A 13490-nucleotide genomic window follows, 5' to 3' on the forward strand; every position below is an offset into this window, starting at 1 on the left:
TGATTGAATTTAGTGGGACATATCAAGTTATCCAAAGATTTTTTTCTATTCCAAATTATCTAAAATAAATGTTGGCAAGCAATTTCTAATTCTTTTTGTAGTGATAGTGGTGGGAGTTTGATATCTAGTTTGCTCACTGTATAGAGTGCCAAGCCTGGAGCCAGGAAGATTCCTTTTCCCAAGTTTAAACCTGGCTTCAGGTATTTACTACTTATGTGACTCTGGGCAAGTCATTTAACTGTTTGCCTCAGTTTTCTCATCTGTAAAATGAACTGGAAAAAGAAGGGGTTAAGCCATTCTAGTCAGTCTCTTTCCCAATAAAACTCAGAATGGGGTCACAAAATGTAAAACATGACTGAAAATAGTACAACAACAAAGAACTAAACTGATATTTTCAGCACTTACATTTAACTGGCAAAGTCTTTCCTGGTTCTCTTGTACTTAGATTTGTGTCATTAGAGTAAGATGATTTGACACATTTTTTAAAAATGAAATTGGAATAATAGGAACATCATTTGCTGTTGTTCCATTTAAAAAAATTATTGCAATCTTCAGGGTGCAAATATAAGATAAAACTAGTTTTGTTGTTTTGTTTATTTGTTTATTCCACTTTTGTTATATTTAAAGTTTACTATTTATGTAAAAAGTTGTGTCTGAGTAATGTCTTGAAAAAATGTAGAGATGAGTATGAAACATATTCTAGATGTAGGAATATCTATGTGCAAAGGCATAGAGAATGTATATATAGTTGTTATTTGATCATAGAGGAAATGGGGAGCTACTGAAATATATTATTTGATTTTAAAATATTTTTCCATGGTAAAATGATCCAATTTCTCTCCCTTCTCTCTTGTCTACCCCCTCCCAGACCTGACAAGCAATTCCACTGGGAATTACACAGGTGTTATCTCATAATACCTATTTCCATATTATTCATTTTTGTAACAGTAATCTTTTAAAAACCAAAACCTCAAATCCTATACTGATATAAACAAGTGATCAACCATATGTTTTCCTTCTGCATTTCTACTCCCACGGTTCTTTCTCTGGATGTGGATAGCACTCTTTCTAAGTCCCTCAGAATTGTGCTAGATCATTTCATTGCTATTTATAGCAAACTATTACATTTGATGGTGCCACAATATTTCTCTTTCTGTATACAATGTTCTTGTTCTGCTCATTTCACTCATCAATTCATTGAGGTTTTCCAGTTCATATAGAAATCAAGTAGTTTATCATTTCTTATAGCACAATAGTATTCCATCACCATCATATATCACAATTTGTTCAGCTATTCCCCAATTGAGGGACACCCCATATTTTTTGTACAAACATTTTGCATTATAATCTCTTTGGGGTACAAACCTGGTAGCAATATAATTGGACCAAAGGGCATGCATTCTTTTTTCTTTATATTGTTTTTATTTATTTAGAATATTTTAAATTGGTTACATGATTCATGTTCTTTCCCTCCCACTTTCCCTCCCCCCTCCCAGAGGTGCCAAACAATTCCACTGAGTTTATATATATATATATATATATATATAAACTCATATATATACACACACACACATATATGTATATGTGTGTATATATATATAGCAATTTATATATATATAATTTGTAAGAACAAAAAGTTTAGGGTTTTTTGCTAATATGAAAGTTCTAAATTAATATATTGTGGTCAATAATTCAAAAATATTATAGCTTAAGTCAAAATGAATTTTTGTAGCTTTGTTTACAAAGAGGTAGAAAGAGTGAAAATAGGGAAATGTAAGAAGAAGGTAGAGAATTGTCTAGCCTATCACCCTAAGTACTGCTTGTGTGTCTGGCTCAGCCCTGGCAGTGCTCAATAATCTTCAGCCAGAGGACCTAGTGGTGTCTTCAAGCAAGGGTTACACCAATGCAGCCTCCTCCAGGAAAAGAAGGCCAGCTACTCACCCAGCAAGCCAACACAGGATTAAGGGAAAGAGTTTCCTCCTTCAGTCAAGCTCACCAATGAGAAGTTCTGAGAAGCCACCTCCAAAGAAGAAGTGCAAAAGCCAAGATCCTTGGACAGGAAGTTCAGGACTTTTCATAGTCCTTTATTCACATCACTTCCTATTCCTTCCTCTCTTTACAGGAACCAATTGCAGTCTTTCAATTTTCCTAGTACTTCCCAGGGGTGGGACAGTGGCTTCTGGAGTTGTCACCCACTTAAGCAAGTGACTTGCGAACTCTCTTGGTGTTAAATAGGGTGCTTAGGTATTTGATTGATTAATTTAGAAGTTGTTGATTGATAGACAAAGAAAATTTGATTCACTCTTCACATATTACTCAAAACCTATTTCCCGGACTTCCGGTTAAGATGGCGGCTTAGAGAAAGCTAAACCTCAGATCTCCTGAAAACCCTTCCCGACCGATCTCAAACCAAAAGCTCCTAAGGCGCCGAAATTCAAAACGATCAACAGCACAGACCCTGGGAACCCTCCTCCTGGACCTGGACCCGGTTCAAAAGGTACGGCTCCCCTCAAAAGCCAGAACCCGAGATCACTCGGACCTCGGGGGTAGGAGCGCAGAGTCCAAGGCTCCCGGAAGCCACAGCCCGGCAGGGCTCAGAGAGCAGGGTCCTAGGAACAACAACCCTCAGGGCCTTCTACCCGAGTCCCGGTGAAAGTTACTGCCTGGGGCTTCCTCTGCAGAGAGCAGGTCGAAACAACAGCAACCCTCAGGGCGGGCAAGACAGCCTCACAGGCTGGATCCTGCTATCCAAGTCTCAGCGAAAGTCCTTGCCCTCGAGCTTGGGAAAGCTGCAGCCCATCCCCACGCAGGCCAACGAAACAGCCTCACGGCCAGCGATTCTGAAGGCAACTTCCTGAAAGCGAGCCGGGGGGAGAGTGTGGCCTCGTGGTCCGACCCTTCCATTCCAGTTCCAGTGAGGCATATTCAGTTTAACCTAGGGAAAGCTCATAGAACCAACATCTGCCCCGGACTAAAGCCTCTGATCACCAGACAGAGATAAGAAAAGCTAATCCTCCACATTCAGAGATGACAAACTCCACAGAAGCACAGAAGCCCCAAAATACCAAGAAATATAAGAAGAAAGGGGCGACTTTGGACACATTCTATGGAGCCAAAATACAAAATACAGAGCAGATAGAAAAAGATATACAAGAAAATTCTCCAAAATCTTCCAAAGGAAATAGAAACTCTCCACAAACCCATGAAGAATTTGAATCAGAAATGACCAAAAAGATGGAAGTCCTCTGGGAGGAAAAGTGGGAAATAATGCAAAAGAAATTCATGCATCTACAAAACCAGTTTGACCAAACTGTAAAAGAAAACCAGGCTTTAAAGCAAGAACTAATAAAGCAAAGTCAAAACACCAAGAAATTAGAAGAGAACATAAAATATCTCACCGACAAGGTGATAGATCTGGAAAATAGAGGGAGAAGAGAAAATTTAAGAATAATTGGACTACCAGAAAAGCCAGAAATAAACACCAAACTGGACATGGTGATACAAGATATAATCAAAGAAAATTGCCCAGAGATTCTAGAACAAGGGGGCAATACAGCCACTGACAGAGCTCACAGAACACCTTCTACACTAAACCCCCAAAAGACAACTCCCAGGAATGTAATTGCCAAATGCCAAAGCTATCAAACAAAAGAAAAAATCCTACAGGAAGCCAGAAAAAGACAATTTAGATATAAAGGAATGCCAATCAGGGTCACACAAGACCTTGCAAGTTCTACTCTGAATGATCGTAAGGCATGGAACATGATCTTCAGAAAGGCAAGAGAGCTGGGTCTCCAACCAAGAATCAGCTACCCAGCAAAACTGACTATATACTTCCAAGGGAAAGTATGGGCATTCAACAAAATAGAAGACTTCCAACTTTTTGCAAAGAAAAGACCAGAGCTCTGTGGAAAGTTTGATACTGAAAATCAAAGAGCAAGGAATACCTGAAAAGGTAAATATTAAGGAAAGGGGAAAAATGTTATCTTCTTCTTTTACTCAAACTCTCTTCTATAAGGACTACATTTCTATAATCTATGTATACTAACATGTGGGGAAAATGTAATGTATAAATAGGGGGTAAAGAAAGACCAAATAGAATAATGGTTCTCACACAAAGATTCACATGGGAAGGGGAGGGGAAGAAAACTCCTATAAGAAGGAGAGGAAGAGAGGGGGGGGGTTACTTAAACCTCAATCTCAGGGAAATCAACTCTGAGAGGGAAAAACATCCAGATCCATTGGGATCTTGAATTCTATCTTACCCAACAAGGGTAAGGAGAAGGGAAAACCAAGGGGGGGAGGGGGAGAGGGAGAACAAAAAGGGAGGGAAAGAGAGGGGGGAGGGGGAGGGAAGAAAAAGGGAGGGACTAAAAAGGGAAACATCAAGGGAGGGGACAAGGGGCACTGATTCAAAGTAAATCACTGGACTAAAAGGTAGAGCCGAAGAAGAAAAGGTTAGAATTAGGGAAGGCAATCAAAATGCCAGGGAGTCCACAAATGACAATCATAACTTTGAACGTGAATGGGATGAACTCACCCATAAAACGTAGACGAATAGCAGAATGGATTAGAATCCAAAACCCTACCATATGTTGTCTTCAAGAAACACACATGAGGCGGGTTGACACCCACAAGGTCAGAATTAAAGGATGGAGTAAGACCTTCTGGGCCTCAACTGACAGAAAGAAGGCAGGAGTGGTAATCATGATATCTGACAAAGCCAATGCAAAAATAGACCTGATCAAAAGGGATAGGGAAGGTAATTATATTTTGTTAAAAGGGACTCTAGACAACGAGGAAATATCATTAATCAACATGTATGCACCAAATAATATAGCACCCAAATTTCTAATGGAGAAACTAGGCGAATTGAAGGAAGAAATAGACAATAAAACCATACTAGTGGGAGACTTAAACCAACCATTATCAAATTTAGATAAATCAAATCAAAAAATAAATAAGAAAGAGGTAAAAGAAGTGAATGAAATCTTAGAAAAATTAGAATTAATAGACATATGGAGAAAAATAAATAGGGATAAAAAGGAATACACCTTCTTCTCAGCACCACATGGCACATTCACAAAAATTGACCATACATTAGGTCACAGAAACATAGCACACAAATGCAAAAAAGCAGAAATAATGAATGCAGCCTTCTCAGATCACAAGGCAATAAAAATAATGATTAGTAATGGTACATGGAAAACCAAATCTAAAACCAATTGGAAATTAAACAATATGATACTCCAAAACCGTTTAGTTAAAGAAGAAATCATAGAAACAATTAATAATTTCATCAAGGAAAATGACAATGGCGAAACATCCTTTCAAACCTTTTGGGATGCAGCCAAAGCGGTAATCAGAGGCAAATTCATATCCCTGAAAGCTTATATTAACAAACAAGGGAGAGCAGAGATCAATCAATTGGAAATGCAATTGAAAAAACTCGAAAGCCATCAAATTAAAAACCCCCAGCAGAAAACCAAATTAGAAATCCTAAAAATTAAGGGAGAAATTAATAAAATCGAAAGTGATATAACTATTGATTTAATAAATAAGACAAGAAGCTGGTACTTTGAAAAAACAAACAAAATAGACAAAGTACTGGTCAATCTAATTAAAAAAAGGAAGGAAGAAAAGCAAATTCACAGCATTAAAGATGAAAAGGGGGACAGCACCTCCAATGAGGAGGAAATTAAGGCAATCATTAGAAATTACTTTGCCCAATTATATGGCAATAAATACACCAATTTAGGAGAAATGGATGAATATATACAAAAATACAAACTGCCTAGACTAACAGAAAAGGAAATAGAATTCTTAAATAATCCCATATCAGAAATTGAAATCCATCAAGCCATCAAAGAACTTCCTAAGAAAAAATCCCCAGGGCCTGATGGATTCACCTGTGAATTCTATCAAACATTCAGAGAACAGTTAATCCCAATACTATACAAACTATTTGACATAATAAGCAAAGAGGGAGTTCTACCAAACTCCTTTTACGACACAAACATGGTACTGATTCCAAAACCAGGCAGGTCAAAAACAGAGAAAGAAAACTATAGGCCAATCTCCCTAATGAATATAGATGCAAAAATCTTAAATAGGATACTAGCAAAAGGACTCCAGCAAGTGATCAGAAGGATCATTCACCATGATCAAGTAGGATTCATACCAGGGATGCAGGGCTGGTTCAACATTAGGAAAACCATCCACATAATTGACCACATCAACAAGCAAACTAGCAAGAACCACATGATTATCTCAATAGATGCAGAAAAAGCCTTTGATAAAATACAACACCCATTCCTATTAAAAACACTAGAAAGCATAGGAATAGAAGGGTCATTCCTAAAAATAATAAACAGTATATATCTAAAACCAACAGCTAATATCATCTGCAATGGGGATAAACTAGATGCATTCCCAATAAGATCAGGAGTGAAACAAGGATGCCCATTATCACCTCTACTATTTGACATTGTACTAGAAACACTAGCAGTAGCAATTAGAGAAGATAAAGGAATTGAAGGCATCAAAATAGGCAAGGAGGAGACCAAGTTATCACTCTTTGCGGATGACATGATGGTCTACTTAAAGAATCCTAGAGATTCAACCAAAAAGCTAATTGAAATAATCAACAACTTTAGCAAAGTTGCAGGATACAAAATAAACCCACATAAATCATCAGCTTTTCTATATATCTCCAACACAGCTCAGCAGCAAGAACTAGAAAGAGAAATCCCATTCAAAATCACCTTAGACAAAATAAAATACCTAGGAATCTATCTCCCAAGACAAACACAGGAACTATATGAACACAACTACAAAACACTCGCCACACAACTAAAACTAGACCTGAACAAATGGAAAAACATTAACTGCTCATGGATAGGACGAGCCAATATAATAAAAATGACCATCCTACCCAAACTTATTTATCTATTTAGTGCCATACCCATTGAACTACCAAAATACTTCTTCACTGATTTAGAAAAAACCATAACAAAGTTCATTTGGAAGAACAAAAGATCAAGGATATCCAGGGAAATAATGAAAAAAAAAAACTCATACGATGGGGGCCTTGCAGTCCCTGACCTAAAACTATATTACAAAGCAGCAGTCATCAAAACAATTTGGTACTGGCTAAGAAACAGAAAGGAAGATCAGTGGAATAGACTGGGGGAAAGCGACCTCAGCAAGACAGTATACGATAAACCCAAAGATCCCAGCTTTTGGGACAAAAATCCACTATTCGATAAAAACTGCTGGGAAAATTGGAAGACAGTGTGGGAGAGACTAGGAATAGATCAACACCTCACACCCTACACCAAGATAAATTCAAAATGGGTGAGTGAATTAAACATAAAGAAGGAAACCATAAATAAATTGGGTAAACACAGAATAGTATACATGTCAGACCTTTGGGAGGGGAAAGGCTTTAAAACCAAGCAAGATATAGAAAGAATCACAAAATGTAAAATAAATAATTTTGACTACATCAAACTAAAAAGCTTTTGTACAAACAAAACCAATATAACTAAAATCAGAAGGGAAACAACAAATTGGGGAAAAAATCTTCATAGAAACCTCTGACAAAGTTTTAATTACTCATATTTATAATGACCTAAATCAATTGTACAAAAAATCGAGCCATTCTCCAATTGATAAATGGGCAAGGGAAATGGATAGGCAGTTCTCAGATAAAGAAATCAAAACTATTAACAAGCACATGAAGAAGTGCTCTACATCTCTTATAATCAGAGAGATGCAAATCAAAACAACTCTGAGGTATCACCTCACACCTAGCAGAATGGCTAACATTACAGCAAACGAAAGTAATGAATGCTGAAGGGGATGTGGCAAAGTAGGGACATTAATTCATTGCTGGTGGAGTTGTGAATTGATCCAACCATTCTGGAGGGCAATTTGGAACTATGCCCAAAGGGCGACAAAAGAATATCTACCCTTTGACCCAGCCATAGCACTGCTGGGTCTGTACCCCAAAGAGATAATGGACACAAAGACTTGTACAAAAATATTCATAGCTGCGCTCTTTGTGGTGGCCCAAAACTGGAAAACGAGGGGATGCCCATCAATTGGGGAATGGCTGAACAAACTGTGGTATATGTTGGTGATGGAGTACTATTGTGCTAAAAGGAATAATAAAGTGGAGAAGTTCCATGGAGACTGGAACAACCTCCAGGAAGTGATGCAGATCGAGAGGAGCAGAACCAGGAGAACATTGTACACAGAGACTAATACACTGTGGTATAATCGAACGTAATGGACTTCTCCATTAGTGGCGGTGTAATGTCCCTGAACAACTTGCAGGGATCCAGGAGAAAAAAACACCATTCATAAGCAAAGGATAAACTATGGGAGTGGAAACACCGAGAAAAAGCAACTGCCTGAATACAGAGGTTGAGGGGACATGACAGAGGATAGACTCTAAATGAACACTCTAATGCAAATACTATCAACAAAGCAATGGGTTCAAATCAAGAAAACATCTAATGCCCAGTGGACTTACGTGTCGGCTATGGGGGGTGGGGGGGGGAGGAAAAGAAAATGATCTATGTCTTTAACGAATAATGCTTGGAAATGATCAAATAAAATATATTTTAAAAAAAAACTATTTCCCTATTATTCATATTTAATAGAGTGATCTTTAAAAACCCAAAACCCCAATCATATATCCATAGAATATAGTGATAGATCATGTTTTTCTTCTTTGTTTTGATTCCCATAGTTATATGGATAGCTTTCTTTCTCATAAGTCCCTCAAGATTTTCCTGGATCATTGCATTATTCTAAATAAATAAATATTCTCCTGGTTCTGCTCATTTTTTCTGCATCAGTTCATGGAGGTCTTTCCAGTTCATATAGAAATCCTCCAGTTCATCATTCCTTACAGCACAATAGTATTCCATCACCATCATATGCCACAATTTACTCAGCCATTCCCAATCAATGGACACTCCCTTGTTTCCAAATTTTTGCCAAAACAAAGAACATGACTATTAATATTTTTGTACAAACAGTTTTCTGCATTATCTCTTTGTAGTACAACCCCAGCACTGGTATAGCTGGATCAAAGAGTATAAATTCTTTAAAAGCACTTTGGACATAATTCCAAATTGTCTTCCAAAATGGTTGGATTAATTCACAACTCCCTAGCAATGCACAGCGACCCAATTTTGCTAAATTCCTTCTAATATTTATTATTTTCCTTTACCATCATGTTGGGCAATCTGTGCAAGGTGATACCTAAGGGTTGTTTTGATTTCCTTCTACTTCTCTATAGGGTAAGATATGATTCTATACCTCAATAAATCTGGCTATTCTTCCCTCCCTGAACAAATTCCAATGAGCATAAGGTTTATGTATTACCCGTTGCCACCCTCATCCTCCCCTTCTTGTAATACTATTCTACATACACACATAGAAGTGTTGCTTTGTGTGGTACAGTTTACCCCATTTTACCTATTCTTTTGCATTTCTCTTAGTCCAATTCTCTTTTTTCCCCCTAATATTTTTATATATCATCTTAAAAAGCTTAATATTATACCCTCTATATATGTGTATTTCTTTTATCATGATGATGAAAATAATTTTTAAGAGTTACAGATATCATTTTTCCATATAGGAGTATAATCAATTTGACCTTATTGAAGTCCTTAATTTTTTTTTCAATTTCTTATTTACCTTTTTATGGCTTTCTTCAATTTTTTATTTCGACATCAAATTTTCAGTCTAATTCTGGTATTTTCTTCAGGAAGGCCGGGAAGTCTTCTGTTTTATTAAATGCCCATACTTTTCTTTCAAAGTATATAGTCAGTGTTGATGGATAGATGGTTCTTGGTTGCAGATTCAGTTTTCTTGCCTTCCTGAATATCATATTCCAAGCCTTGTGGTTCTTCAGTGTAGGGGTTGCCAAATTCTGAGGTCCATGATATTTGTATTATTTCTTTCTGGGTGCTTACAGTACTTTCTCCTTGGCCTGGAAGATCTTGAATTTAGTTATAACATTGCTGGGGGTTTTCATTTGGGGATTTAATGTAGGGGGCAATCTATGTATTCTTTCGATGTCTATTTTGTCTTCTTATTCAATAATATCCAAGAAGTTTTCTTGGATAATTTCTAGTAATATGGTGCCTACACTTTATTTTTTTCCCTGGGGCTTTCAGGTAGTCCATTCTCAAATTGTCTCTTTTGAATCTATTTTCCAGGTCAAAATTTTTTCCAAGAGAAATTTCATATTTTCTTCTGTTTTTTTTTTAATTCTTTTGATTTTACTTTATTATCTCTTGTTGTCTCCTGCAATCATTAGCTTCTACTTACCCAGTTCTAGTCTTTAAAGACTAATTTTCATATATGATCTTTTGATTCTACTTTTTGATTTTTTTTTATTCTACTTTTCATAGCATTCTTTTCCTCATTGTAGTTCTATGTCTCTTCTTCCAGCAGGTGAATTCTGTTTTTTAATATGTTTGTTATTCATTTGATTTTTGTGTCTCTCTTTCCATTCGGCCAATTTTGCCTTTTAAGTTTCATTTTCCCCCCACTTTTATTCATGTTTTTCTTTTATCTGTCTTACTTGTTCCTTGAATTCCTTTTTTAGTTCCTCCAGAGCTTGTGACCAGTTTCTATTTTTTTTTTTTTGGAGCATTTGCATGTGTTTGCTCATTTGTCACTCTTTCTTGTTGCTTCTGTTTTTCTGCTCTTTCTCCATAGAGATTTTCTAAGGTCAAAAGATTTCTTTGCCACTTGTGAACCTTAAAAATTCCCAGACCCTACTTCATAAGATTGGATTAAGACCATTCCCCATTTGGGCAGTGAACTCTACTTAGATCAAGAATGTGAGAACTCTACTTCATCTACTTAAGTCTGCCCTAGGGGAAGATAAAGTTGTTAACTCTTTCCTGAACAATGAAAAGTACTTAAACCCATACTTATAATAAGACAAAAAGTTCTTAAGATAAGTACCTATAAAGGTCAAGCAACTTGTGAATTTACAAGGAACAAAGAGCTGAGAAACTTACGCAGAGCTTTCCTGGTGTGAATTACTAAAAATTTACACCTTCTTAGGTGTGGACTAAAAATGGTCTGTCTTTTGAAAAATGTCTACTGTGATTGGTAGATGGAAGAACTTAGGAGAGGTGACATAGGAGAAAATTCCCTATATAAGGAGATGACAGGCTCTTAAAAATAATACAGTCTCTAAGGATGCTATTGGAAGAGAGCTCTGGAAACAGGCTCTTGGGACAGTCTCTTGAGGACAGTCAGAAGAATCCCTCTCTGAAGAAGGATGGCTGGCTGAACTGGTGGCTATATTCTTGCTTGGACAGATCTTGTGGTAAGTGATTAAGGACTGACTGATCTCTTAAGACTCAGGTCTAGACCATGTTGGCTTAAGGCCCTTCATACTTATTCCTTTCTTACTCTTTCTCTCTTTCTTTAATTCCACGTTATATTATTAATTAAATTCTATATAAAACCCAGTTGACTTGGGTATATTCATAATTGGGAATATTTCCCTGGTGACCACCTTATATTTGATTTGAAACAAGACACTGTAGTGAAAACATATTTTCTGTGGTCACAATTTATTCATCCGCTCTTTATCTACTACAATTTAAGTCTTCCACTATTTTAATTACTACAGTTTATGGCCTCAACCATTTTAATTATTACACACTAATTACTCATTTTCCTGCTTGAGGACTCAGAGTCCTGCAAGTTGCTGGCCATTTTTATTCTAGCTTCTGGCACTCAGGGCTTTGCCTTGCAGCTATCTTCACTTTCCTATCAGAGGCCCTAGGAACAAGCCTAGGAAAATAGAGCTTTTACCCTTTCTTTCAGAGCTTGGGATTTCCAGGGGTAGGTCTGTGGTGTATCATACTTTGTAGTGTTTTTTCCCTGAGGCTATTTTCACTGAAGTTGCTGCTGCACTGCCACTACCAAGTGATTCCAGTGCTATTGAATTTCAGATCTCACTGCCAGGGACTGAAGCCTCCCAGGGTAGGTTCTGCAGTGCTTTTTCCTTAGTGAGTATGCCTCTTAGAATTCAGAGATTGCCCAGGTCCTAGCTCTGTGTCTGGCATGGTAGATTGCATGGGAGGTGGTTAGCTTGCATTTTTCTTTGTGCTATTTTGTTCCGTTAAAACATGCAAACTCCCTTTCTCTTCCTACTTTTCACTATGCTCAATGGCAGATGCATTTGCTCATCCTGCTTTGGCTTCTGTCCTTTTGAGACAATTTCTATAGATCATTTCAAAAGGATATTCAGAACAGTTTTAGGATTTCCCTGCTACTCTTCAACCACCTTAGATATGCTCTCTTCCACTGAAATGTATTGAATAGGGCAGTGATGTCCTCAGATATATTCTTTTTTTTTATTTTTTTTAATATATTTTATTTGATCATTTCCAAGCATTATTCGTTAAAGACATAGATCATTTTCTTTTCCTCCCCCCCCCCCATAGCCGACGCGTAAGTCCACTGGGCATTAGATGTTTTCTTGATTTGAACCCATTGCTTTGTTGATAGTATTTGCATTAGAGTGTTCATTTAGAGTCTATCCTCTGTCATGTCCCCTCAACCTCTGTATTCAGGCAGTTGCTTTTTCTCGGTGTTTCCACTCCCATAGTTTATCCTTTGCTTATGAATGGTGTTTTTTTCTCCTGGGTCCCTGCAAGTTGTTCAGGGACATTACACCACCACCAATGGAGAAGTCCATTACGTTCGATGATACCACAGTGTGTTTGTCTCTGTGTACAATGTTCTCCTGGTTCTGCTCCTCTCGCTCTGCATCACTTCCTGGAGGTTGTTCCAGTCTCCATGGAACTTCTCCACTTTATTATTCCTTTTAGCACAATAGTACTCCATCACCAACATATACCACAGTTTGTTCAGCCATTCCCCAATTGATGGGCATCCCCTCATTTTCCAGTTTTGGGCCACCACAAAGAGCGCAGCTATGAATATTTTTGTACAAGTCTTTGTGTCCATTATCTCTTTGGGGTACAGACCCAGCAGTGCTATGGCTGGGTCAAAGGGTAGATATTCTTTTAGCACCCTTTGGGCATAGTTCCAAATTGCCCTCCAGAATGGTTGGATCAGTTCACAGCTCCACCAGCAATGAATTAATGTCCCTATTTTGCCACATCCCCTCCAGCATTCATTACTTTCCTTTGCTGTTATGTTAGCCAATCCCTCAGATATATTCTTAAAATGAGATAAAATTTAAAGCCATGAATTACCATTTTGAGAGCATGAAATAAAGTTGGGAGAGATTTGAGGCAGAGAGACTAATTATGAGAATATTGTAATAGTCTGAGAGAGTAATAATAGCCTAAAATATGGGTATGGCTTTATGAAAAGCAGCATCATGTAGTATATAGGGCATTATCTAGGAATTATGAAGATATGGGTTCAAACCCTATCTGAAATACATTCTATTTCAATATCTTTTTATATGT

Source organism: Monodelphis domestica, chromosome 3, assembly GCF_027887165.1.
Source record: "Monodelphis domestica isolate mMonDom1 chromosome 3, mMonDom1.pri, whole genome shotgun sequence".
NCBI lineage: Eukaryota > Metazoa > Chordata > Mammalia > Didelphimorphia > Didelphidae > Monodelphis > Monodelphis domestica.